General features: G+C 44.5%; 1 protein-coding gene across 1 annotated transcript in view; it reads left to right on the top strand.

Annotated features, from left to right (window-relative positions):
* The first annotated feature begins 5,217 nt into the window (after nucleotides 1-5,217).
* Nucleotides 5,218-26,759, top strand: part of Rarb (retinoic acid receptor beta) — a 629,041-nt gene continuing 607,499 nt past the window's right edge. Inside the window, exon 1 of the mRNA XM_050140562.1 lies at nucleotides 5,218-5,263. The gene's annotated coding sequence lies outside the window, so the exon portion shown is untranslated. The remainder of the gene's footprint in view (nucleotides 5,264-26,759) is intronic.

The following is a 26,759-nucleotide window of genomic DNA, read 5'->3' as shown; positions in this document are numbered from 1 at the left end:
CTGATATTGATTTAACTTTTGTAAGTGGTGTATATTGAGAGGAATTTTTTAAAGTAGGAATTTGGAACTAGATTCCAAAGTGTTTAAAAAAAGAAATTCTGCTTTTCAGGTAATCATTAGCTCTCTCCCTTTCTGTTATTCTGAGATCTGAGGCTAGATCCAATGACTTAATGAACTTCATGAACTTGGGACATCTTTATGAACTTATTATTGGGTAGCTTTACTTTGATAACAATGCCCTAGCGGTGACTGTAAGAGAGGCAAGAGATAACTGAGCTCCTCACACAGAGGCTTTGGTTTTACAGCTCTAAGGAAAGCAGGTGTTTGTGGTTGGGCAATTAAGGAGAACGGTAGAAGAGAACCCTTGTATGTTCCAGTAAACCACAAACCAATTTAGCTTTTCTTCTGTGATTGATGGCTTCACTGAAAACCCTCTGAGGAACAACTGTACTGTCTCAACTCTAGAACTGTAGAGTGTTCATTATGCGGCGTGTTTTCTGCCCTAACCTGGTATTGATGTATGCTGGCCAATGAGTTTTGTTTACCACATCTGCAGCTGATGAGAGTAGGTTGTGTATCTTATGCTCATGTCCGAGTAGAAAGTAAAGCAGGTGGGGTCTGAGACAGATTGCAACAACCATTTTCAAGTGAAGGCAACACCAGTTTCCTGAATTGATGAACCCACATGCATATATTCAGAACCAAATATTTCAATTAAGAAAAAAAAATCAAGGTGTGAGACTGTCTTTTTAAGGGAAACTGAATATGGAAAATAAAGAGAGAAACCCATCCTATGCATAACTTTAAGCTAGGGCTATTCCTTAAAAGAAAGCAAAATACATTTGCACAAGGGATGCAGCCATGTATATCAAAGTTTCTGTTTGTGCCTTGCTGGCATTTGCAGTGCTCCAGAGAACAGCATAGCTGGGCAGGATAAACATGCTGATAGTGTTCCCCATGACTGCTGGGGTGAAGGCTCTCCAGAGCGAGGATCAGTGACTGGAGGACGTGTCACGAGATGCAAACAGCCGTAAGTAATTCCAAAGTGATTGGCTGTGCGAACTGCAGTATAAACACGAGCTGGCTCTGTCAGACCACAGGTGTCATACCACAGGTGTCAGACCACAGGTGTCAGACCGCTCGTGTCAGACTCTTCCCCATCAGGCAGAACACCCCTTCCCGAGACTGTCACGTTCAGTTATTCACCTCCAGCTGCCAAATCCATATACTAGACTTGCCCTTTCACCCCCAAGGCAGCCTCCATGCTCTCTGGTGGGGCTCTAGCCCAAGAGGAAGTTAGCAGGAGAAGCCTGTGATTCCCTGTCTCAAACCAACACCAGCAGGAAGCTCTGGGGCTTGGGTACAGCTTCCCCTCTGCTTCTAGAGCATAGCTCACTCCTTTGGTCATACAGGCTGGGAAGGGAAGAGAAAGAGGGGCAAATTTTCACTGTTGAACTTTTCGTACATGGTCGTCATGGCTTCTGAGGCTAACAAGTTTTTCCTTCCATCTTCTGGCCTGCTCTCCTCCCCCTCCCATTTGGCTCTTCCCTCTTCCCTTCCTTTCTTCCTTTCCAGGGAAGTAAACTCTAGCCCTTTTGTATACTGGGCAATTTCACTAAACCACAATCCAGTCTTTATTATTCATTTCAACTGGCATGCAATTATACTTATTTATGGGGTACAGTGTGACATATAAATACATGTCCATAGAAAGCAATGATCAAGCCAGAGTAAACCGGGCTATTTTTAACATCCAACATTTATCTTATCTTCATGGTGGGAATATTTCAAATCCTCTCTACCATCTAAATACACGGATTACTTGTTGTCTGCTATTGTTATCCAGATAACAATTAGTAGAAATACTAAACATGCCTCTTAGAAGAAGGGGCTCAATGGAAGGGGGTCAAGAGAAGGCAGTGAGCTAATATGATCGGTAGAATGCACTATACACATGTGTAAGATTGTTAAAACTGCTAATTAATAAAACAATAAAGTTACGTCTCCTATCCAGATGTGGGTCTGCACTGAGTAGTCATTCATACTCCACCCTCTCATGCCTACCTCTCTCCCTGAGTTCTGGCAACCACTGATATACTCTCTGCTTTACTGAGATCAACTTTGTTAGTTTCTACACATTCGTGAAAACCTGAGGATTTATCTTCTTGTGCCCGGCTTATTGCTCTTACTGTCACATTCTCCCATCACGTAGCCATCAATAACACAATTACATTCATTAGATAATCTTATATATCCCCTCTTGCTCATTCTATGTTAGATACAAACGTGCTAACTCCCTTGGTGACAGAGTTGGGAGTTGGCTCCGGAGATCTCCATTCCCCAGTTGTTGTATTCCACAGAACCTTCCAACGCTGCTCCTGGCTGAAGCTCTGTACCTAGGGCTGAGCCCTCCTGAATGGGGTTTAATTCTCTCAGATCTTGCCCAATGTTCAGACCAAGGAAAACCCATATTGAAGTAGACAGACTCAGACATCAGCTCAAATACCCTAAAACCCTTTTAGACATTTCTGCATTAGGTCTCCACTCCCTTCCATGTCCCTCGTTCCATTACTTTCTATGGCTAAGACACTGCTCTCTTTTGAAAGTCAGCTCTTGAATTGGTGGAGCCTAACCAAGTGCTTCCATAAGTTTATTTCTCTGAGGAAAGAATTTCCCATAGATTATTCAGAAGAGGAACCCAGATGCCCAGCTCTCCTCACTCCGTTAGAAACAAGCTAGAGGCTTAACTTGCAGTGTCGGTCCCAAACCAACGTGCTTGGGGACTTGGGGACCATGGACCCTGTTTTCTCATTTTTCCCATTCCTCCCCAGTACCCTTACTGTGTCTCCTGGGAGCAACTTTTCAGCAGTGCTCTGGACTCTGCACTCAGGGTGTACCCTGGAAAAATGGGGCTTAGAAAATCTACCCTGACATGCAACTGGGCAAGTGTGGGGCTCTGCCACCGCTACCATCATCTTGGTCCAGCTTCCTTTTCCGTTGATTTCAAGGTGTGGCTGTGAATGTTTCTTTCCTTTGTCTTTTTCTCACTTCCCCTGTTCCTCTCTTCTTTCTGCCCATTTTTTTTTGTCTTTTCCTATCCCTCTTATTTACTTGACATAATAAGCCATGGCACCACTTCTAGCTTTTCTCGCCCAGCACTGGGGACCATGGAGGAAGATGAACTAGTTTATATCCTTGGACTGACTGATCATCTTGAAAACCATGGTTTCTTTTTGTCATGTCCTCCATCTCTTGTCCCCATAATGAGGATTTGGGTCAGTGTTTGGAGAAGGGAAATAGACAGACAGGAAAGGGGGGAGGTTACATTTTCTGAGTTAGTATTCAGAAGCTGACAAGCTTAGCGGCGAATCTGTAAACTATTGTGTCCAAAGGAATGTGTGTAAGTGCCAATGAAGGGATAGTTGCTCCTCTCCTTTTCTTGTTCTTTCCTCAGCTACATCATGTTGCTTTTTCTACTCTCTGGCCCTAGGCTTCTCTTCTTGGGGGTGCTCCTTACATTCCAAATCTCCAGCCTTGTCTGGGTGATAGAAGCACCTTCTGCCAATGTAAGTCAAATGGGTGTTATGAACTACTTACCATGCTGCTCATAAAAGGGCTCCTGACCAACAGCATGCCATGTTTCATAAATGATAATGTGTCTAAAGGAGGCCCCCAGCCTGAAGCTGTACTTGCTGTCCTTATCAGAAAGGATACTGTTGGCCATTGATTGTGCCATGTGTACCATAAAGATGCAGACATAGATATGCCTATGTTCCACATGACGCATGGGAAGCAGCTGGCCATCAAAGGCCTCCTTGCTTCCCCCACCAATAGCGCATGTCGCTTTTGCCGAGGGAGTGTGCCCTTGGTTGGCCTTTTCAATGAAGAAGGAAGTGAAGGGCTTCAGAAGAGGTCTCCTGAAGATGCTCTTGCTCTAGAAACCATGAGAAAATGTCCCAAGGGGTCAAACTTCAGGCTTCCAAATTGGCCGGAACTTATACTTCACAGCCAAATTCATGCCCAGAGTCAGTGGTGGAGCCCCACTGGTTCCCACTGAAATGACCATCAGTTTATTATCAGCTGAAGCTGTGTGTGTGGGGGGGGCGCGGGGAAGGGAGGGAGAGAGAGGACGCTGATAGAGAACAGAAATGGTAAGGCAAGCGATGGCTAGCTTCCGTTTAGTTTTATATGTAAAACCAGGACAACAGCTGAATAGTGAAAAGAGATGGCCCCGTGTCTTGGAGTCTCAGCATTTATGAATGAGAGTGCCCCACGTCCAGGTGGCTCTCCTTTTGAAGGGGCTGATCCATTACTGGGATGATGATTTTCCCTCTGGACAACAGCACAGCCAAAGGCCTGTTATTACACAGGAACGTAAAGTTAAAAAGACATTAAGAAGCAAACTGGCTCATGTCGACTTTTGCCAGCCCTTTCCCAGAGATGATTGCCTGGTGCCGACATGTGTTTATTACACTTAATAATGTTTACATAATTCTTCCTTGAGCTCATTAGAGCTGTCAGATCAAAACTAAATGTGTTCCTCTCTCTGTTTACGTCTAAAGACTTTGTAGTCAATAAAGAAAGATGAACGACATCCAGGGCGCACTCAATGTGCTCCTGAGCATTGTAGGCAGTGCCAAGCCAAGCTGTGTGCTGGGTGCCTCCTGGGTTCAGGCAGGACCCAGGGCAGAGGGTTGGCTTTCTTTTCTACTTCCTTTTCTTAGCCGGCCGGTTTCCAACTTCAATGGGCTTGGGAAATCCTCTTCCCCAGCGTGCTGAAATATCTATCCCCAGCAGGCTAGGGTTCTCAGAGATTAGGATTCAGTAGCTGAGAGGTGGGGCCCAACAATTTCTTTTCTACCGAGCTCGTGGTCCGCAATTGGCAGCCAAGGTGCGGATCTCAATTCCAACTCTCTCCTTTGTTGGGGAGGAGGAACCGTCTTGGCAATTTGGGATGTCCTAGCCTGTGGCATCAACAGCAGTGGTGACTTCAGGCAGCACAGTAATGGGGCAGCTAGGACCACAGTAGTTGTGGCTGCAGCAGCCCACCACAAATCAAGCAGAAACCCCACTGGGCCAGCTTGGATCTGAAGGAAAAGAGCCGGCATGGGGAGGCGGGTCCTAGCGCCCGGGGGCGTGGCCTGGCGCCCGGGGGCGGGGCACAGCGGCCCGGGCTCCCGCTGGTGGCTGGTGGCGGCGGCGGCAGGGGCTGAGGGCACAGCCAGCGGGCGGCGCGCCGTGGACTCCCAGCAGCCCGCGAAAGGTAAAGCCAGGAGCGCGCTCGCGGGCCTCCGGCCCGGTGGCTGCGGTGCCAACCCAGAGCGTCCCGGGCCACTAAAGCTGCGTTCGGGTGCCTGGGTATCTGTGTGGCATCCAGGCACCAGCTGCCCAGCGGGGGTTTCGGGGTGCGTGGTCCTGGGTCCGGGGCTGGGGGAGTGGGGTCGCTGCCGACGCCTCTGCCAGGCTAGGCTGTCCCGAGTCAGAGGCAACTTTGCGCAGCGCTCCTCTTCCAAGTTCCCTTTATTGCCATTGTCTTAGCGCCTCCAGCCTCACTAGCTCCCCGGACTCCAGCTTTGTTCTCCCGCGGTCTCCAAGGGTGTGAACCTGAGAGAAGCTGGCAAGTTCCACCTGCTAGCTCGCTGGGTCATTTCCTACTGGGTCTGATCCCGGAGGGGTTCGGCGCTGTCCAGCGCTTACTGGGCAAACACCACGAGACCTAGTGTCCACCCGAGCAGTGGTGATAGCTCCTTGAGGGTCTGCGCTCAAGTCCAGGTGTCATACCTCTAGGTTGTACTGATTTGGGGCCTGAGAGGGGTCGAGAAAAAGTTTGGGGCATTGACTGGGCCCAGAGGCTGTAGCTGGCATGAGTTGGAGAGAACGTAAGATGCTAGAAGATGAGCAGAGAGCGGCATCAGGACCCAGCCCTGGAGGATGTATCTCTGAACCTGGATATTTAGCTGGGATGGGGTGCTTGGTCACAGCATGTGTGCGAGGTGGCTGTAGAGGAGGTGGAAATGGAGAAAGGTGCCTGGACTATATGTGTCTCCTGTCCTGGGTCTGGATATTTTGGAACAACAATACAAGGGGTCCCTGATTGTACCCTAGTTCCCAGAGCTGGACAAAGGGCTGAAATGGGGGTGAGGGATAAGTTTTATCCAGCACTCAAACTGGCTTTGAAAGCGAACAGGTGATAGTGACAGCAGACACACGTCTCTGTGTGTGTGTGTGTGTGTGTGTTTGATGTGTGTGTCTTGTGTGAGAGTGTGGGCACACACAGCGTTTAGACTAGGGATGCTTTGGGACTGGACCACAGGGTGCCTACTCTCTGCCTCCTTCGCTCTTTTGACAGTTTGTGAGTTCCCAGCTAGTCCACTCCTGCTCTGATAGCGGAGAGGCAAAGGAAAGGTCTGAGAGCAGACAAAGGGGCACATTTTGAAGACCCTAGGAGGGCTTGCTGCCTGAGTATATGTAGGAGCAGGTTCTTTTCCTACTGGATAGCCAGAGAAGGTTAGCAAGAGAGCAGGTAGATAGGAGTCCAGGGGAGAAGAAAGCCCCATTTGAAGCATCTTGTTTGATAAGCAGAGTGATTATAAACTGACTTTTAAAGAACATCAGAGAAGGAGAAAGAAAAAGAAAATAAAGATGAAGCCAAGAATTTAGAGGCTACGGTACAATAAATTTGATTGTTTTCCAAAGGTGTTTTACAGAGTGGTGTTAAAGCAACTTTGAAATCCTCTCTGAAGTTTACGAGTGGTTTTAGGCGATCCCTCTGACACATCTTTCCTGCACCTACCCAAGAAAACCTTTTGACTGCCAGGAAGAAGTAAAAGTCAGAGATGCAAATAAAATGCAGCTAAATGAAGTTTAAATGAAGCTTTTGAGCAGGATTAAATGGCTTGTGTAACTGCTGAACGTTGTTAAAGTACTGTCAGGGTTATAAAATAGCCAGACAAAAATAAAGGGGAAAAATAATTGTAACAAGAAAACGAAGGCTTTGCAAGAACTTCAGTAATGAACACATAGCAATTGATGGGATGATACAGTAATTATTTTCGTATTTACGCCATTAACGATTGTAATTTAACGTTAATGTCCTGGTATTTTATTTCTTCTCATTTGCAGACAAAAGCACATCTGAGACACCATCAGGGAGTAATTTGGTAATATAAAGCATGAATAGAAAACACTAAACCATGCTCAGAACTCTGACAACATAAAGCGTGAAACAAAATAACCTCATTTGCTGTTTATTATCTGCCTTTAGAATTCTGTTTACCGTCATTTGCATAAGTGAATAGCTAAATTGTATAGTATATCCCGTTTTCAAGCAAAAAACATACTTGACACTTACACTGGGGGGAAAAAAGCCCACAAACCCTAGGAGGTTATCCTTCCAGTAGGCAAGAAGAAATTGAAAACTTCATCAGATTTGAAACTGGCTGCAAATAATGGGAACATAGATTTAGCCAAGCTTAACCATCCCTGCTTTATTTAATTCTGCTCAAATAGTTTGCCCCAATGTGCATTTGAGTCGTGTATGGGCAAGCTCCACACTCCTGTTCTAGCTAATCTTGGACAAGCCAAACAAAAAATTAAGCACCACATATTGCAGTGCGAAGCAATTGTGTTAGTCTGCAAAACTCGCCTCTGCTAGTCAGAGTTTCAAAGGACAGATCATCTGGAGGTAAAGACAGACTTCCTTTCTGCCCCCCCCCCATCAAAATTTCCAAGACACTTACTTTATTCACATTTTCAGACAAACATCAGCATTCATCTTAAAAACGACTGTATCATCTTAGCCTTGGGACGCTTGTTAAAACTGCCTCACTCATATGATAAAGAGAACAATTAATAACTGTATCCAAAGGGCTCTGAAGTGCATGCCAGCCAAACAGCTGAGGCACACGCGTGGTGGTCGGGACTGGTGAGTCGATCACATGAATGTTTTTTTTTTTTTAAGTCCGTTTTTCTTTACCAGGCGCACCCAGCATTGGAGTGATCGTGTGCCTTTTCGTCCCCAAGCAAACCCACACAGGTCTTGTGTGAGACGACCCTATAAATTAGTGTTACCTGGAATGGACTCCCTGTCAGGATAAGGACCTCCTTTGTACTTTTAGGCACAGAGAAATATTAAAACACGATGTCCCTCACAGAGGAGATGGGTTCTGTGGAAGACTGGGGTGTGTGCGTTCGTACCAGTTGACTGCTCACAAACTCGGGAGGTGCGGTGGTGTGGATGCTTTGAAGCTGTGTTTTGTTACTATATTCACCTTTCACCTCACCATTTCTCTGGGTTTCACTTTTGTGTTTTATGTGTTTTGCAATATGACCAATTGCTCTGCGTTCCCATTAGTCTCTATAGCTGCACTACAGGAGTCCTATGACGTTCTTAAAGGCACGGACCCGATTTTTGTTAGTTCATTGATCATTAATACATCCATTTATTCAGTGACCATTGTTAAGGGCTAGGTGTTAAATTACCTACTAGGAATTTAGGGCTGAGTTAGACTCAGTCACAGTCCTCAAAAGTCCTATAAATCTCTACAAATATGTTCTGCCACTTAAAGAGAAGAGAGATTTCAAAGACAGAACAGAGATAGTTGTGTGGATAAACAAACACACTCATATATTTGTAGTACATCCTGGAACTCTACAATGTGATGGGTTGATTTCCGCTCTGTGTCACCCAAACAGGTGGTGATGCTAATCTGCATGAAGTGTGTACTGTCCCCTGCCTTAGTGTCCATCTATATCACTCTGACTTCTGCATCTACCACCATGGAGACAGCTTCTGCTGAGATATGCTTGGGCTGCTGGGAGCTTCTGGGAAGTGCTAAAAACAGTGGTGGAGATGGGTTTCAAGGTTGCATTTTCTTAGAGGCATGCTTGGAGTCTATGTCTCATCCCTACTAACCCCTTCCCCTGCACTCTGTTCTGTTTTGTGCTACTTCATGTTCCCCACCATAATCTCTGTGTCACCTTGGGCAGGGCAACGAGACTATCATCTAAAACTTTTGGAACTGTGGGCCAAAAGAAGTCGTTTCACCTTTAAGCTGATTTTCTCAGGTGTTCTGTTGTAGTGACAAAGGCTGATGTACAGAACTTACTTTTATCCTTTACAGAAAAGATATCAGATTAAAGTTTTACCACAAAGAAGAAATTAACATAATCATAGTCATAAATGTACTTTCCCCCCTCTCTAGGTAAACAGGGTACATTGGACTAAAAACTTAATCTTAAAATATAATCAAGAGATCTGGGCAGTGGTGGCTTGAAGCCTTTAATTCCAGCACTTGGGAGGCAGAGGCAGATGGATTTCTGTGAGTTTGAGGCCAGCCTGGTCTACAAAGGGAGTTTTAGAACAGCCAGGTCTATTACACAGAAAATTCACATCTCGAAATACACACACACACACACACACACACAAACACACACACATATGAAATCAAAAGACTGTTGCATGGATATCACATACAGGTATACAGATATTTTTGAAGAAGAGTAGAAACGAGTAGAAACATAAGCACAATAATTTGAGAGAGCATCACTGACTATTGTAGTGACTTCACTCACCTTTGTGATAAAAGAAATTGAAGATCGGAAGGGTCTACTTCGGCTCAGTTAAAAGATGGCAGGTAGTTTCTAGATGTAGGGCATGAAGTTGCTGATCTTGTTAAAGCCTCAGTCAGGAATCAGAAAGACATAAATGCTAGTGTCCAGTAATCTTTCTCCCACACAGTAAAGATCCCAGACTATGGAATAGTGCCACCTACATTGAAGATGGTGCTCCCATCTCAAGTACCCTAATCTAGAAAATTCTTACAGATATGAGCAGAGTTTACTTGTAGAAGATTCTAGAGACTGTCACATCAACAATATTCATGCCAAAACGTCAAAGCCGGGGCTTTGTGTAGTGTGTGCCTTTGCGTCTTTCCTGCAGACACTTGTTCTTAGTCAATAAGCACCCCAAGAAACCTTACCTTGTGTGCTGCGCCTCTGTGATGTAAAGGGTTTCCTTCACATTCCACAGGAGCAGTGGTAACATCAGCATCACCGCACAAACTAGTTTCACATCATCGTTGCGTGACATCACAGCAGCATGGATTAGTAAATCCATTTCCATCTTCCTCGAGTCATAATCACATGAACAACAAAGTTTGTGTTCCTCTGTACACACAGCTCCGTGCCTTCTTCCTTTGCCTCTGCACGACATACCACACCTGTCTCCTCCCAGTCTTCCCGACTCTATTTCTCTCCCTCCTTTCCTTCTTCCATTTCTTCCCCTGGGTACCCCTTTCTTCTCCTCATGACTTTCTTTCTCATTTTGTCACTCTGGTGCTTCCCCTCATACCCTTCTTTTTTATTCTCTCTTCTCATTTTTTTTCTCCACCATCCTTCTTAAAGCAGAACCAACCAATAAACCATCCAGTCAACCAAATAAACTCCTAACACGAAAATCCAGATTGACCTGGATGAATGTTTTTCCTGGCCCTTTCCTTTTTTTGTTCCTCATTACCAGTGTCCCTGTTTTTTCTGCAGTTGGGGAGGGGGAGTGTCTTTGTATTATTTAAGACTTATATCCAGAAAATTAAAATTCTTTATTTGTTTTTCTCTTTGTTAATTAACAAACATACACAAAATACAAAAATAGAAAGAGATCAACACTGATGGAATGTGCCAAGGCAGGGCTTCTTAAACTGTTTGTTTCGTTAACTATTTTCCAAGAAGTTTCACAAATCTTCAGATTTGTAAGGATGTGAAGTGAGGGTGCAAATAAAATATTTACTAATAATAAACCATTGAGACATTTATTCTAAACAAATTCTTGTGTACACATATAACTGTCACTTATTAAAGATAAAATATTTTCATAGTGATTAGGTGAATTTTCATAAATTTATTTTTATATAAAAATAATCTTGGGAGATATTTGATTCTGGAGAACATAGAAAAGCTTCAGTGTTGTTCAGAGTTAATTGATATTTCAGTTTTTAATCATTAATGCTGAGAAGGCTCCTTCACATAAATACATGGTACAAAATGACAGATTTATGTTTAAGGCCACTGTAGAAATTTCCCTGGCGGTGGTGGCACACGCCTTTAATCCCAGCACTCAGGAGGCAGAGGTAGGCAGATCTCTGTTAGTTCGAGACCAGCTTAGTCTACAAGAGCTAGTTCCAGGACAGCTAGGGCTCTTACACAGAGAAACCCTGTCTCGAAAAGCCAAAAATAAAAATAAAAAACAGAAAAAGAAATTGTTAGCAGTTTTGTTCTAATCCTCAGACAAAATCCACTGAAGAACTTCTTTGGAAACTCAGGTCAGCAACTCGTATATCAATTTTGTTTGCATGTGTATGCATGCATGTATGTTTTAATGTATATCTTTTTAGTGCAGTTGTGTGCATACAGTGAGTATGCGCTGGTATGCATGCAGAAGTGGAGGCCAGAAGTCAACACTGAATGTCTTTCCTCTGAATTCTCTCTACCTTTATTTTTAGCCAGGGTCTCTTGTTAAACCTGAAGCTTATTGATTTAGGTAGGCTTTCTCATCAATGGGCATCAAAGATCTGCCTGTCTCTGCCTCCCTACTTCTCCCTGAGATAACAAGTACCAGATAAAGCCATGACTGTTGGTACATGAGTGATGGCAATTCAAACCTCAGGTCCTCGTGCCTGTATACAGGCACTTGCTAGCTGAGCCAATTCCCCTGACTCCTCCGATAACAACTTTTAAAATCAAATCTTCAAATGTAATTCAGTGCAAAGATTTACTGAAATCTGATGCCTATATGGTAAGAAGTGAAAGTCGGGACACTATGGGTCTTTCCCTTATCTTACTCAACTATCATGCATTGTAACAGATAACTTCTTATGCACAGTGAACACAGCAATTCCTAATGTATAACAGTCTCTAGTCTGAGCCGAGGTGTTCCAGCCAGTGTTTGTTCTTGCTGCATGGTATGATGGGAGGCACAGTGCAATATGCGTTAGACTTGTGCGCAGAACCAAGGCTGCAGCGAAGTCGCACGAAGCAGCAGGATGGGTGCTGCCAAAGACACCTCGGATTCATTGCACATTTTGTATTGTTAAGCGTTCAGAAGCCTCTTCCTGTTGACAATGTTTGGGGATGCCCCATACCATTTACAGGACCCCACTAGAGGGCCACAGCTCACAGTTTAAGAAACTGTGCTCTGAAGTGTTTTTTCTCCAGGTAGTGTCTACAGCCAGATAACAAGCTAGGGAATTAGCAACATGATGGGTTTGCCTGTCCTTTGGAAAATTCATGCTCATTTTCATGGAGATGGATAAAATCGAATAATGGCTTGAGTGCTGCTAAGTAAGAATTGTTGAGTGCTTGTTGTGTGTATATCCTGGAGTAGAAGACCTAGCTCTGCTATGTGGCCTGTAGTCTACAAAAGTTAAGGATGTAGACAGGACCGGGCTAATTGACAGGAGCCAAGGTTGCAACACTAAGAGGATGTGAGTTCAGAAGTTCTTGACTCTGTCCTTCAGTATAGGCGCCTCTTCATGGCATCCAGTTCTGATAATGTTAAGTAACCATATAGACCATTTATGGTGGAGAGCCTGGAAGCTGCAGTGGCTGTATTAGTGAGGGCAGAACAGACATCAAGACCTTGATGGGTGGTGATCATGGCGCTCACTGACGCTATGAGCTCAAGTTCCATTGCTCAGCGCAGGTGGGCAGATCTGAAGGTTTGGATTTCTGCAGGAAAACATGGGCGAGACTGCTCACTGGTATGATTACTGAGGAAGATGAAAACCCAGTGGGATTTTCAGTGTGGGATGACCGACACTCAGCTGGTTTTGTGACATCTTGAGAACCTCCACGCAAACGCTCTTTGCTTTCTTTGAAGGTATTGTGCTTTATAGTGTGGAAAATAAATGCGTGTGTGATCCGTTCTTCGAGTGAGTGAATGGTAGATGACATTGGGCCCGAACTGAAGAGAAAAGTGATGTTCTGAGTAGGGGAGAGAAGCAGGGGCAATGAACAAGGTAGAGCCTCTAACAGCCTGGCCAGATGTCATGACGTCATCCTATTTTCATCTGCAGGGCAGTGCACCCTGATCCTGCCCAAGGGAGGGCCTAAGGGTTAAAGGGAGGAGAATGGGCCAGCAGCTCCGAGTCTCTTGCTGGGCTTTGAAGATAAATCCTATTTTAAAACAAAGTTCACTAACAAACCCAGTTTGAGTCACAGAAAAGCCCAGGAAGGCAAGGATATGTATGTAGCCCATCAGTTTCCTGTATAGCAATTTCTCATCCACCCTTGCTTCACACGTAGCTCAACTGGCTTTATTAAAGTGATCATCAAGAAGGAACATGATGAAGGCTCACTTCGCTCTCCCTGAAGGCCTTACGCCATGGCCACATAGTATCCTCAAGGCTCTTCGTGATTTGGGTCTCTGTTGACTCTCTGACCAAATATCACATATATAACGTATGTACATACTCAACTCACATGGCAGGTGAATCCAGCATGTTGCTATTTACCCGTTGCAAAAAAACTGCTAACTCGAGAACAATCATTTTAAAGCACAGTTTTTTTTTCTTTTATTATTATTATTAAAAATTTCCACCTCCTCCCCTCCTCCCATTTCCTTCCCCTATCCCCCTACTTCCCCTCCCCCTCCATCTCCAGTCCAAAGAGCAGTCAGGGTTCCGTGCCCGGTGGGATGTCCAAGGTCCTCCCCACTCCATCTAGGTCTAGGAAGGTGAGCATCCAAACGGACTAGGCTCCCACAAAGCCAGTACATGCAGTAGAGTCAAAACCCAGTAAAGCACAGTTTCGTAAACTATGGCCTGTGGCCCTATAGGGGAGTCACATAACTAGATGGGAGCATCGCATCAAGTTGGCAACAGTAAGCGGTTTCCGAATAATTAGCAATAAAACATGTCACCGTGGAATTGAAGAATGACAGGATGGACAAGTGAACTTTCATTGAGTAAGCCAAGGAATATGTAAGGTCCTTAATGACGTTTGTTGACTATGCAAAGGTGGGGAAGATCTTAGTGGAGAAATTAGGATTAGAGAGAAGCACATGGAGAAATGAATGGGGCATTGGGACTAAAAGTGATGTATCCAAGCTGCTGGATGCTCATCTATGTTCTTCATTACTGGCTTATTTATTGGCTTCGCAAGTCTGCACTGAGCATCTACTTTGTGTCAGGTCTCAGCCCGGAGGCTGGCTGTCCATCAGAGAATAAGAAGGGGAATTCACTGCTCTTGCAAGGCTGACAGTTTAATTAGGGAATAGATTACAATGAATTTAACCAGCAAAACTATAATTTAAGGTATTAGTGCATTGGGGGAAGAAAACATCACCATATAGTTTATATCTGTCACCTCATATATCACACTTTTAGAAGAATGAATGAATGAATGAATGAATGAATGAATGACTTTCTTTTGAGGCAAAGTCCTCCTCTGTAGTTCAGGCTTGCTGAGAGCTCTTTATCCTTCTGCTTCAACCTCGGAAGTACTGGGATTGTAGGTGTGTGCCACCATACTAGGAGAAAAGAATGGCTCTTGAGTGAGCCAGAGAATATCTAAGGTAAGTGCAACTTCATGGCTGGTCCTGTACAACTCCACACAGTTGGCAGAGCTAAGTGTAGTTTACAGTCTTGCCTTGAGTGTGTGCATGATCTTCCCTGATAGTTTTATGGCTGATAGTGGGATAAGTCTTAATTTAAATAAACAATAACCAATAAGTTCAACATATTACTCTTTGAAACACTATTAGCAAGAGCAGAACCAAGTCAATGGTTCGCCCTGTGTTGAATTCTGTGCTTGTGCTAGTTTCTTCTCTTTAGCTGTGATACGATACTCTACCTAAAAGCAACTTGGGGATGAAGGGTTTAATTTCACCTTACATTTCCTGGTTACAGTCCATCACTGAAGGAAGCCAGGACAGAAACCATGAACACTGTTTACTGACTCACCTCCTGGCTCTTAGGTAGCTTTCTTTTACAGGCCAGTCCCACCTGCCTAGAGAGGGCAGAGCCCTGCTGTATTCATTAGCCATCAAGATAATCTCCCATAGACATGGCTCAGGTCAATCTTCTCCCATTATTAGTCCCTCTTTCCAGGCGACTCTAGGTTGGATCAAGTTACAATAAAAGCTAACGAGTTAACTACATAAAATGTTCCACTGTTACAATGTTTAGTGGAGATGACTTTTGACTAATCAAGAAGTCATGGAAAGGGTAGATCTGTTCCTTATTGTCTTACACAGTAAACATTCTGGATCATGTCAGATAAAGAGGACAGTGTTACACTGAAGTGGTCCCATGCCCACGTGATCAGCCCACTAGTATGTTGTCTTAGCACCAACTCTGCTCACTGTACATTCTGTTCGTGTTGATTTGCTCTGACAGCAATAAAAATTTATAGATTCCGACTCCCTCTGGTTGACTTAAAAATACCAGTGATTAACAACACCATACTGAGACAGACACAGTGATACAGTTCAAGCTCTTCAGCTCTCATCTTGAGGGGAGCTGGTAGTTGCTCGGCCCGGACTATTTTATAACATTGATGTACCAAATAAAGCAAGCTTAGTGGCTTCAGTCACTAAACATTACTATTTCCAAGTTTCTGTTGACCTGAAATTTAGTCAGGCTTGGGTGGAAACACTGGTTAGAGTTCTAGTAAGACACAAAGTGGTCACAGCTTTATGGGGGAAAAAAAGCACTATTTTTATGTGTGTGTGTGTGTGTGTGTGTGTGTGTGTGTGTGTGTGTGTGTGTGTGTTTGGGTAGGGGTACCCCTAGAGGCCAGAAGAGGGGACCAGATTCTTTGAAACTGGAGATACACGTGACTATGAGCCCCAGAACACAGGGGCTAGGTACCAAGCTGAGGCTTTCTGGAAGAGCAGTGTTCTCTTTGCCATTTAGTGATCTCTCAGAGCCTAGCAGCATGAAATTTTATCTAGCTTTTTGGGGAAACTTAGTTCCCTAGGACTGTAGGACTGTGATCCTTAAGCCCTCACCAGTTCCTTTCTGTAAACTGGGATCTTTCTGAACCGTTAGGTGCAGACCCTTGCTGTAAGACCCTAGTCATCTCCAAAGCCAGCAATAGTGGGTGTGGTGGTTGTTCTTGGTCCTCAGCTGAACTGCATCTGGAATTACCCAAGTGTCCGGACATGCCTGTGAGGGACTTTTTTTCTTAACTAAGTCATTTGAAGTAGGAAGATCCACTTTTATTCTGCATCTTTTGAGTTATGAAGATCGACCTTTAACCTGGACCACACCTTCTGCTGGCAGCGTAAGGGACATGGAAGAAGGAAGTTGGCTCTCTTTGCCTCCTTGTTCTCTCTCCCTGGAAAGTCCATTCCTTCCCTGGCATTAGAGCCGACTTTTTCATGATTCTGGCATATACTGAAGACCAGCTGAGACATACAGCCTTGTAGACTGAACAGCTATCTGCTAGATTCTTGGATGTTCTTTTGGAAGACAGCTGTTATTGGAGCAGTTGTACTATATTCTGTAAGCTATTGTAATAAATCCCATATATGATATATACATTTGGTTTATTAGGTGGGATATAATATATGGGATTATTATACTATAAATTTATTATTTGTTATATATTTATATTATAAATTATTATTTAACATAACATTTAAAGTAATGTAAATTATCATTATTTGTTATATCTTAGAGTATGTATTTATTAGAATATATATTCATTCTTTAAGTTCTGTTCCTCTTCAGAACCCTGATACAGAAAGCCAAGTCCTCCTTGTCACTGAAGCTTCCCAGACATTTTCCTCCTCCTACTTTTTTTCTACTTTCATGCAGGAAAAGCTCTTTGCTCTGGAAGGACAAATGTAGGATTGGTTCAGGTAATTCAGGAAAATCTCTCGTTGTAAGATTTACTGATGACTAGCTTTCGTTATGCCTGATGCCCTTTGTCCATGTGTGGGGAGGTGACATGGTCACATGAATACCTGCAGAGTTGAAGACTTCCACAGGCAGCTCTCTGTGGGGTCTGCGCTGGCCTACGGGCTGACCGAGACAGGTGCTCCTCTGGAACTCAGGATTGTCAACTAGAGAGTGTGACAGAAAACTGTAAAGTAGACAAAACTTTACATTTTTCCATCTCTCCTGGAATACGCTGAAGACACATCATGGTATTCACAGGACTAGGCAGACATAGTCTCTTTATCAGTTGTGGCCTCCAAACTGTGACCCTCAACAAAGAACTCCGCATGTCCTGGATGGGACATTCCCATGCCTTCAGGAAGCAGGAATCACCAAGAAATATGGCACCTGTAATGGAGACAAGGAGTGAAATTAACCTCTATACTGTCCTGCTTTGGGGACCAGTAATAGCCAATATTTAAATGTAAGGGGTGGTTTTGAAATCTGGATTATGGGTGAGACTGTGTAAGTCAGTGTAAACCCACCAGGATTTCATATGCCGAATAAGCCAAAGTTTAAAATACAGGAAAAGCCAAACTAACTAAGCTCTGTGTGTTGCATGGCAGTTACCAATTTATGGTTTTACCTGTCCTGAGTCAAAGCATGTTTGAGTAAAATAGAATTCAGTATAATAGAGTATGCTCAGTTATCTCTGATGAGGGTATTAGGCCACTGCAGTATGGTGAAGCCAGAAAGCTTCTGGCTTCTGCTCCCTGTTGTGACACTGGGACTTGAGTATTCCGGTTGTGCTGATCTGTGGTTGAACATCGGTATGAGGAGATGGTTTAGAATAATTATGTTCTTGAGTATTTAACCCTGTAGGGGTGGCTTGAATCTGGGTTTCCGCTCTCCAGACTTAGAGCGCCAAGTGGAATCGGGATGGAGGTTGATGAGCTCCGTGAAGAACACTGACAGCTGCAAAATTACTTTTGTCTTTAGAGCTAAGGAGCGAAGGACATTTAGTATAGAGACTGACAATTAAAAAATGTTAACAAGGTGCTCAGAAACTCAGAAAATGCATACTAGATATTGGGTTTGAGGCTTATGGGGTATTTTTGCTTGTTCGTATTTGATTGGGTAGCTCTTGTACTTCAGAGAGGATTTTGCTGTGTATCCCGGACTAACCTCATGCTTGTGATACTCCTGCCTCAATTTTCCATGTGCTGAGAGTACAGATGTGTGCAACCCAGCTCATAATGTTTTGTGGATGGGTTAGAGACTTTATGGTTGACAATACAGCTCTGGGCCAGTGGGGCTGGGCTTTGAATGGAGTCCTGATATTTGGTAGAGAGCCTTGGCTAGGTTACTTCACTTCCTGAGACTCTTTGGTTTTTCTCTCTGCAAAATGGGATGTTTAGCACACACCTCCAAGGTTGTGGTGAAGATTAGCTGTAAACATGTCTTGAAGAAGCCCACATGTTACTATTATTTTAATTCTCTGAATCCAAATCTGGGCCCCCAGCGTCTTAGCCACACCCATCAGTTTCCATGCTGTGGACTGAAAACTGCACAAATGATGCAAGGGATGAATGTTTGATTTCTGGCTTATTAAATGAAGCCATAATGGCCTCAAAGAACAATCTAGATTCCAGGTTGAGCCTTTATCTCTTTCCCAGCCATGGCTGCTGCGGATGGAGAGTTCCTCTATTCAGAAGTTTCCAGCACAGGGTATTGTTGTGTTTTCATGGCAACAGAGTTGGACTTGGTACCTAAGGACCCAGATGCTTGCTTGCTTTTATAATATTCCAGCCAAGCCATACGGATATGAGAAACACACTCAAATCCTCTGAGCTTTAGATTCCCTTTGTATGAGACAGAGCACTAAGTTTTCTAAGTCACTGTGGGCTTGAAAGGACTGCCTGAGGCAATACCTATAAAAACGGATTTTAAAGCCTTGGAATCCAAATGGTTAGTACCTGCTGCTGCCCCTCCTGGGCCATTTCCTTCAGTCTGGCATGAGCAAGAGGAACAAAATGGAAAGATGACCCAGAAGCCTTCTCTATTATTCAATGACTATGTATTGAGCATCCATCTTCCCCCAGCTATAGTAGGTATGGGGGATAAAGGCAAGCAGGCACTTGTAAACACACTGCACAGTGCCTAGCCTCCTGGAGGCCATGTTCCAGCTGGGCATTCAGATGCTACCATAACACAGGATGCTCACACAGATGCAGGTGCTTGCACATGGGAGGAGAGGCGGGGCAGTAGCATCGGGGGGAGCGAAGCCTAGGAAGAAATTCTAATTGACATATTCCTAAAATGTATTTCAGCTTGAGATGAGTACCCAAGAGGGGCTCTGACCACAAGAACCACATCCAAAGACATCGATATTACTTGATTTGTTCTTTTTTTCTTACACTTCAGTTATAGTACAGTTGATACAGTAAACTCTGGGGAAGCCCTTTCTGCCTAAGATGGTATCACTGAAAAGGTTACATGAAATGTAAAAACTCCAGCGCTTGCCTGAAGGGCATTTCCTTGGCCATTCCCCAGGTGACATCAGCCTGGTACACCCAAGTGCACACGCCCTGGCCTCCCGCCCAGCCTGTGGCTGGGTGTGTGCCATTCATCAGTGCTGTCGCCTAAATGACTCTTACTGTAACTGTTTACTCGGATGGCTGCAGTCAATCAGAAAGCCTTTGTTTAATTCGAGATATTCTAGATGGCCCACGATAGTCTGGGTGACTGTAAAATACTATCTATAGTGAGGCTATTTGAGAACTAAACATTTATTCTGTTCGTGTGGAATTTTCGATCATTAAAACAATAGACCAACAGAAGAAATTTATTTTACATAGTTCTAATCCCAAGAATCTTCTTTAGAATGTGTCTTCCCAGTGTAACAGCAAACAACTCATGAGAGAATGAAATGGAAATAAGGCATTAGACGTATTTTTGTAGTTGTGCAAAAGCTTGCGTATCTCTGGATGATGACGGCTGGGCAATAGGTGTAGAAGATGTCACACTTTGCATCAGACGCTTCTGTGTAAAACGTGAGAGAACACCCTGAGACATGGCCCGCCTTCAGCTGAAGTCATCGGAAGGAGCATTTAGTCTTGGTTCCCTTTCTTTCTAATTGATGCTGCCCTTTAGGTTTCATTTTCGTTTGGCTTCCAAAGTCTAGGCGGCGTTAAGGACTCTTCATTTCTGTTGCTTTGATTTTTCCATCGATCAGCAGTTCCGGGAGTAATACAGAGAAGAAGGGAGAGAAAAGACTGAGAATGGCCCAGGGTGCGCTGCAGTGATGGGAGGGGAAGGGAATAACTCACATGCTCTTCGGCCTCAGTTCTCGTCAGGGGCTCATGGTCCTCAGAAACAGGGGAAAGGCGCCATTATACATTCAAATCCATCGGTAGATTAGCATGCTGAGAACTACTTCAAAATGGAATTATTTTGTCATTTTTATTTCCCTTATAGAAAATAAATGCAAGTTGGGCCACAAATGAAAGGGTCATCTTCTCCCCTTATGAGGCTGGGGATCTGAATATTATTTTGTGGGAATTTGATTGGGGCTGAGGGAGTGATCTTATTACCGAGACCCTTTGGCCAATGATCTCACGACTAAGAGCATGCATCAACGCCTTTTCCATTTATAGCCATCCCTTGGCAAGCGATCACTCATTGTTATTGTGGGAATTTGGCTAAGTAATAGTTCTCCGGAGGAATTATGGGTTCTTTTTGTATGGTTAGAGTTCCCTATGAACTTTCAGAGTGAGCCGTAGACCCTTCTGTGGGTTCAGAACCCACCCTTGGCCCATGTCCTCTAACACAGTGTTCATTTGTACGGCTTCTGGCAGTCTTCTCTTTCAAGAAGTTAAGAAAGACACACCGCTATCTGTTTTGTGAAGGAGAATTGATTAGAGGAAACAATAAGAATAATTCTTTGACCGTGAAACCCAATGTATTTTGAATACTTGGCCATGATACATAGCAACAGTCATATGTTCTTTTTCTGGCAACAGCTAGGCTGAGGCCAAGGCTGTCTTTTGGATGGACTCCCAGTAAGTCTCTTCACGATAGAAGGTATTTCACCCTTGGCCTTTATTATTACTGTTTCTTTGTTCTGACGTGACAAAATCCTACGGCATGGGATTGTAACTCTCAGGTCATTTCAAAGGAGTTGGGTTGTGGTTACTGCTACTCAGTATAAGATTTTTCTCCTAGCCCCCACCTAGGTGTTTTAGCAATAGCCATGTTTTAAAACGAAGACTGATTAGCAACAGCTATGTTTTAAAATGTCAGATTAATTGAAAAATACCCCTGAGCATTTGATGAAGTCAGTGTGAACACACAAACCTGCTTCTAACCCTGTGGTGCATTAAGCGTCTCTGTCAGACCAGAGGCGGGCTAGCTGGACGAGGAGACTGCTCGGTGGAGGTCTCCAGGTGCGGCTTTCATACAACAGGGAGACTTAATGTTAGCTCTTCCTGTAAGACTCCTTAGCTCTTGGGCTCGGACAAGTAATTGCATTGCTCTGCAGTGTAACCTTCTCACCTCGAGAGAGCTACAACAGCACCGGCCTCTGAGATTGATTGGATTTACACAGGCAAAGGACTTGACATGCGGTGGAGCCATTATGAAGTGAGCTACATGGCTTCATTTCCCTCTTGGATCCACAAGGATTTGGATCAATAAATGCCACCTACCCACCCACACACTCTCACACTAAAATATGACCTGAGTGTGGAAACCAGAGAGTCTTTTCCAGCTCCCCGGGTGAGCAGCAGCCGCATCCCTTGGGAGCTGATTAGAAACGCAGAATCCAGAGCCCATTTTGCTGTCCCGTATCTCGTGTCACGATCCCCCCCGGGGGACTGGTGGGCATGGCCAGGTTCGAGAACGAGAAACTGCAAGGCTGACCATGCCATTTCTCTCTTGACAACTTCAACGTGCCATTGTCGTTCTTTTCACTGTTCACCTGTCAGTTTGGTGGCGTGGTGGTGACAGCCGCACACAGTGCTTGCTTCTTGAGGCAGGTTGACACAAGCCGGTTAGCATATGTATCTATGGCCCATCCCTCAGCAGAGGGCTTGGCATAGGTGGAACATCTAGAAACGTTTATTGAGGGAGATAAAACAGTCAGCCATCAGACAAGCAGCCCTTCCCATCTGTTCTGCAGAATAACAGCCGCTTGGAAGGACCTGGAGAGAGATGAACACGTAGCAGGCTTTGCCAAGAGGCATTACCCAGGCCTGGCAGAGGAGGGGGTTACTCTCTTCTTTCCTGCCAGTAGATGGGTTGAAGTAACAGAAGCCTGTCAAATGTGTGAAGCCAGAACAAAGGACAGGAACTTCCTCACTTCATCCTCTTCTCAGCCTGGCAAGGTGGGGTGACAAGGCTTTGGGGACAGTTTCATTGTGTGATAGTGTTATTTGTTCCTCAGGGGCAAGGAGATAGATAGCTGGCCTCGCTCCAGGGTCACATTCCCAAACCTGTGACTAGCTGGTCTATGTTTTAAAATGTCCCTATTGGCTTCACATTTCTTAATTGCTGATTCCCAGGGTTTCTTGCCCCAGGGGAAACTAGAAGTGAGTATTCCAGAGAGGAAAATGATATGGCTGGAGGCTTGAGGCTTTGAGGGGAAGGGGAGAAGTGGGAAACTATAGACTCATGGAGCTTCAGGAAATTAACTGTACCGTATGGCCATGAGGAAATCAAATGTGGCAGTTCCTTAGTGCGTACAACTCTGGCAAATGTATCTATAGTGGGTTTTGTCAATGTGTATCTGGAGTATAGGTCAATGAAATTGACTGGTAGTGTTTAGACCTTTGAGAGTGACAACCTCTCTTCAAGAGAGGTAGCAGCCTTTCAATCTTCTTTGTCCCCTCTCCATGGTCTGTCCTGTCAAGACTGACAGGCCTGGGAGCTTCACGTTGAAACTATATACCTCACTTTGACTCTAATTTGGTCCTGGAAATCTAAATAATTCTAAAAACAACAGCAATAAAACAAAGCCATTTCTTTCACAAAGCCCTCTGTCTTGCGGGAAAGCTTTTTTTCCTCATCCATCCACCACTCCATTCATCCGTTCATCCATCTGTCTGTCCCTCTGACTGTCATTCATCCATGCATCCATCCATCCATCTACCCATCCATCTTCTCCCATTTCTGGTGTGAATCATCTGATAGGCATTAGAAGGAAAGCTATCAGCTTAACACCCATATGAGAAGAAACAATTCTCCCCTAGTCCTTTAAAGCATATTTTTCCTAACCTTCATGTAATTTTGCTTGTTACGTCTTGAGTTAGGCTTGTATATAGCTTAGGCAAGCCTTGAACTCAGGATCCTCCTACCCCAGTCTCCTGCTTTCTGGACTCGAGACTGTATGCCATCTGCGTAGCAGACAGAATTTTTATGCATGGGGATTTGAAACAATGTAAGTGAATTGAAGAAGCATTTGGGTTGATAGATATAGATTAGTATAATAGTTTGGACAATGCTATCTGGAGCACCAGACAATTCTCCACATTTCAATCACTTAATAAAATGAGATTTTAAGGAAGAGAGAGGAGGTAGCACAATGTTGGGATAGTTGACCTTGGTTGAACAGGAGATGGAAAGGATTAGAAAGGTCACTAACAGGCAGTTAGTTAAGGGCTGACTTGCCTAAAGTTCTACCATCTTCCCTCTATGGTTCTCTCTGTTTCTCTGAGAAGTGATGCCACTGGGCAGAGGTGGCTCTAAGGACCATGACTATTGCACACATGTCAGCGCCTTAAACTGATCCCTAAGGCCCCACTAACCGCAAGGAGGCTGAGAAACGCACCTAGCCCTGTGCCAGATATAACAATCCTCCATCAGTCAACCCCCTGCTCCTTTTGTCTCTTCCTCCTGTAAACCTGGAGAGAGAGGTTTGACATTCCCTTCCCCTACTTGGAATCAGTTCTCTGCTTCACAAAGCCTCCTCCACCCACCTGGAGAACAAGAATAGAACCTTAACATGCCACGTTTTGACAGCTTCTAACAATTAATCCAGACTCATATAGTTCACAAGGATACTGTGAGAGCAAATGGATTATTTGAGTGATTTCTGTCACTTTGATGGCTGCTTTTACACCATGCTTTTGACTCCTCTGTGGACAAGTCTGGGCTCATTGTCCCTTGCACACCAGGGAGCTTGGTATGCACAGGTTGAAAGGCGGATTCTGTCTGCTGCCACAGGGCCACTCCTTCTTGCAGCACCCTCTCTATGGCTACAATAATTTTAAAAATAGAATTCTCAGGAAAGAAAGGTAGGAGAAACAGTGTCTTAGCATGGTTCTTAGTGTGTTGCTGTGAATCTTCCTTTTGGGTAACATCGGGAAAGCTAGCCTCCCCCTCTTCACCTCAAATTCCCTAATTCGTAAAGAGGATCCATTCATAGTTGCTACTTTGGGTTGTCATGTAGATTAAATAAGTTGATGTTTACTGAGTGTCTAAGACGGCATCTGGACTTTAATACATGCTTTGTGACTCTTAGCTACTACCAGGCGAACTGGTATGCAGTTCTGGTACTCTAAGCCAGGAAAACAGGCTGTGTGTATTGATGTTACTGGAAACTGATGTTAAGGTAGAAAGTGTGACAACCTTATTTACTTGTAGAAGAGAATGTGACATTTCTTACAGGCCAAACAAGCCAGCATGAGTGAAAGTTTCTTATGCGAGCCACCATCATAAAGCAGTAGAATCTCTTGCAAGGGGAAACAGGCTTTGCGAGTGTTAGGGATGCTGAGGTGTGTTGGTACAAGCTGTCTGAAGTACAGCCTGCTGGCACTGGTTCCATGCAGATGTCGTCATCTGACTGCGGTAGCATCCCTGGAGACAACAAAGTGCCTTCTGTTCCTTGAGCCAGGTTAGGGCTTCCTTTGAGGGCAGCAAGGGCACTGTCTGCTCCCCAAAAGGAACACTGAGTTTTGTCTTGTTCTGTGGTTAAAAAACAAAGACACAAAAGCATGAAAGTCAAGAAAAATCATAAAGCACTCACAGGCTTAATGGAATGGTGAGGCTGTTGTGTCTGTACCCAGGATGCAGTATCTCCCGTATGAGGGTTTCTCAAAGTGGACCGTGCGAGGAAATCGTCAGGGGTCACAGCTCAACAGAGCCCAAGTAGAACTCACATTTCTAAATGTCTTAGCACCTTCCACCCCCTGCTTACATGCTGCTGCCACTGTATCCCAATCTGAGGGTAAAGCCAGAAGTCTGATGGCTTTGAAAGCTGCTGTTGTAGGGGCTCTGTCCTTGGCCTTGAAAAGACTGAGATAAAGGAGCCAAGGACACTAGTGTCTCCTTGGATTTTTGCTGTTGTCGCTTTTATTCATTTGTTTTATCCTGCTCATCTTAAAAACGCAATTGTATCATACTCCCTCGATTGGAAGACTAAGTCAAAAGAGACGGTTCACTGAAGTCTTAGCCTTCCATGTTACTCCTTACATTCTCATTTCTCTTTAGGGCTCACGTAGATCTGACTCCAAGGCCTAACCTGGGCAATTGTTTGGGGAACGGAGCTCCTCACGAACTCCCAAATCTCATGATATCATCCAGCTGAGAATGTATGGTTTGTGGCCTTGGACTCAGGGGTCTGGTTCAAACCAGACTACAAGTTATTGGCAGCCTTCATTGCAGTTGTCTGTGGTGGTCTTGTTGAAATCTAAGTTTAAGTTCATACTTCCCGGCTTAGGATCCCCACAGGCTCCTAGGGGACATCGTGCAATGCACTGGGGACTACAGTGAGAGTGGCTGACAGTATCCCATTCTTAGGATGCAGATCTGGCCTCTGTTTAGGTCAGGAGGGACCCACAACCACATTCTTTGAGCATGGTCAGCCTATCTGTAACCCACATGGAATTTCAGAGCCACGCTTCAGCATTGGATGTTGGGTTTACTATAAATACAGAGAGGCCGTAATCTGCATTCTAGGCGAGAGGTCTTTAATCAATCAGGTTGAAATGCTGTCTCTTATTTAATTAGCCTTTGATACAGGGTCGGTGACTGCTGATGAGCCATGGACTCAGCGTTCTTAAGTCTGTGGACGTCTGGGTTCGCGTTTGTAGACAACTGAACGTGTCTCCTTGTTTGGGCTGGAGCATCTGAAAAGCATCCAGATGTGTTTATCAGCTCTAGCCTCTTCTCTCCTGAGAGCTGTGTGTTTGCTCTGCAGTTTACAGCTGTGCGTGACCACAAGGTCTTCTTGCTGCTGGCGATGCTTCTGCTTGTTGGTGTAATGAGTTTCACTTTCTCCGTCTCCCCCCCCCCTAACTCATTGCAACGCAGAAGCGCTTCCTGCATCCCATCTGTTTCCATGATTGATTGTCTTTTAGTTCAGATTGTCCTAGAGGGCTGCTCAGAAAGGAGAGCGAGGCTTTCGTGTGACCTTGCCCATTATCGTAAACATATGTCTACACATGTCTCTCTGTACCTGTGGCCCCTTACAGAAAGAAGGAAGGGTTTACTTCACTTTCGGGGTCACACTTCCTTACTGCTCACTCTGATTAGACTGGCACTGAACAACTGTGGTCCCTGCTTCCCTTTGTCTTTGCCCTCAGAGGCAACCTTTCTGTATATGGACATTATATGCTCATGGAGAAGTGAAGATATGGTTGGAATTAGGGAGGGTGCAGCAAAAGGAACAATTGCCCCAGGAGCTTGATGTAATTTTGCTACACAATACTTTTAGTTGTTCATGAGAGTGAAGTTCTATAAAGTCGCCAAGAATATTGAATTAGCAAATACTGAGTCACTATTCCCAGAGGAAACGCAAGGTTAGGTGCCTATAGATACACGATCAACTTTAAAGTCAGCTGATCAGTGTACAGTCTTGTTTTATTTATCCTTCTGATAAAG

This window comes from Alexandromys fortis, unplaced genomic scaffold (genome assembly GCF_014885135.2).
Source record: "Alexandromys fortis isolate MF-2015 unplaced genomic scaffold, M_Fortis_MF-2015_v1.1 scaffold_46, whole genome shotgun sequence".
NCBI lineage: Eukaryota > Metazoa > Chordata > Mammalia > Rodentia > Cricetidae > Alexandromys > Alexandromys fortis.
Note: the sequence above shows the minus strand (reverse complement) of the source record. Positions and strands in the feature narration are given on the sequence as shown.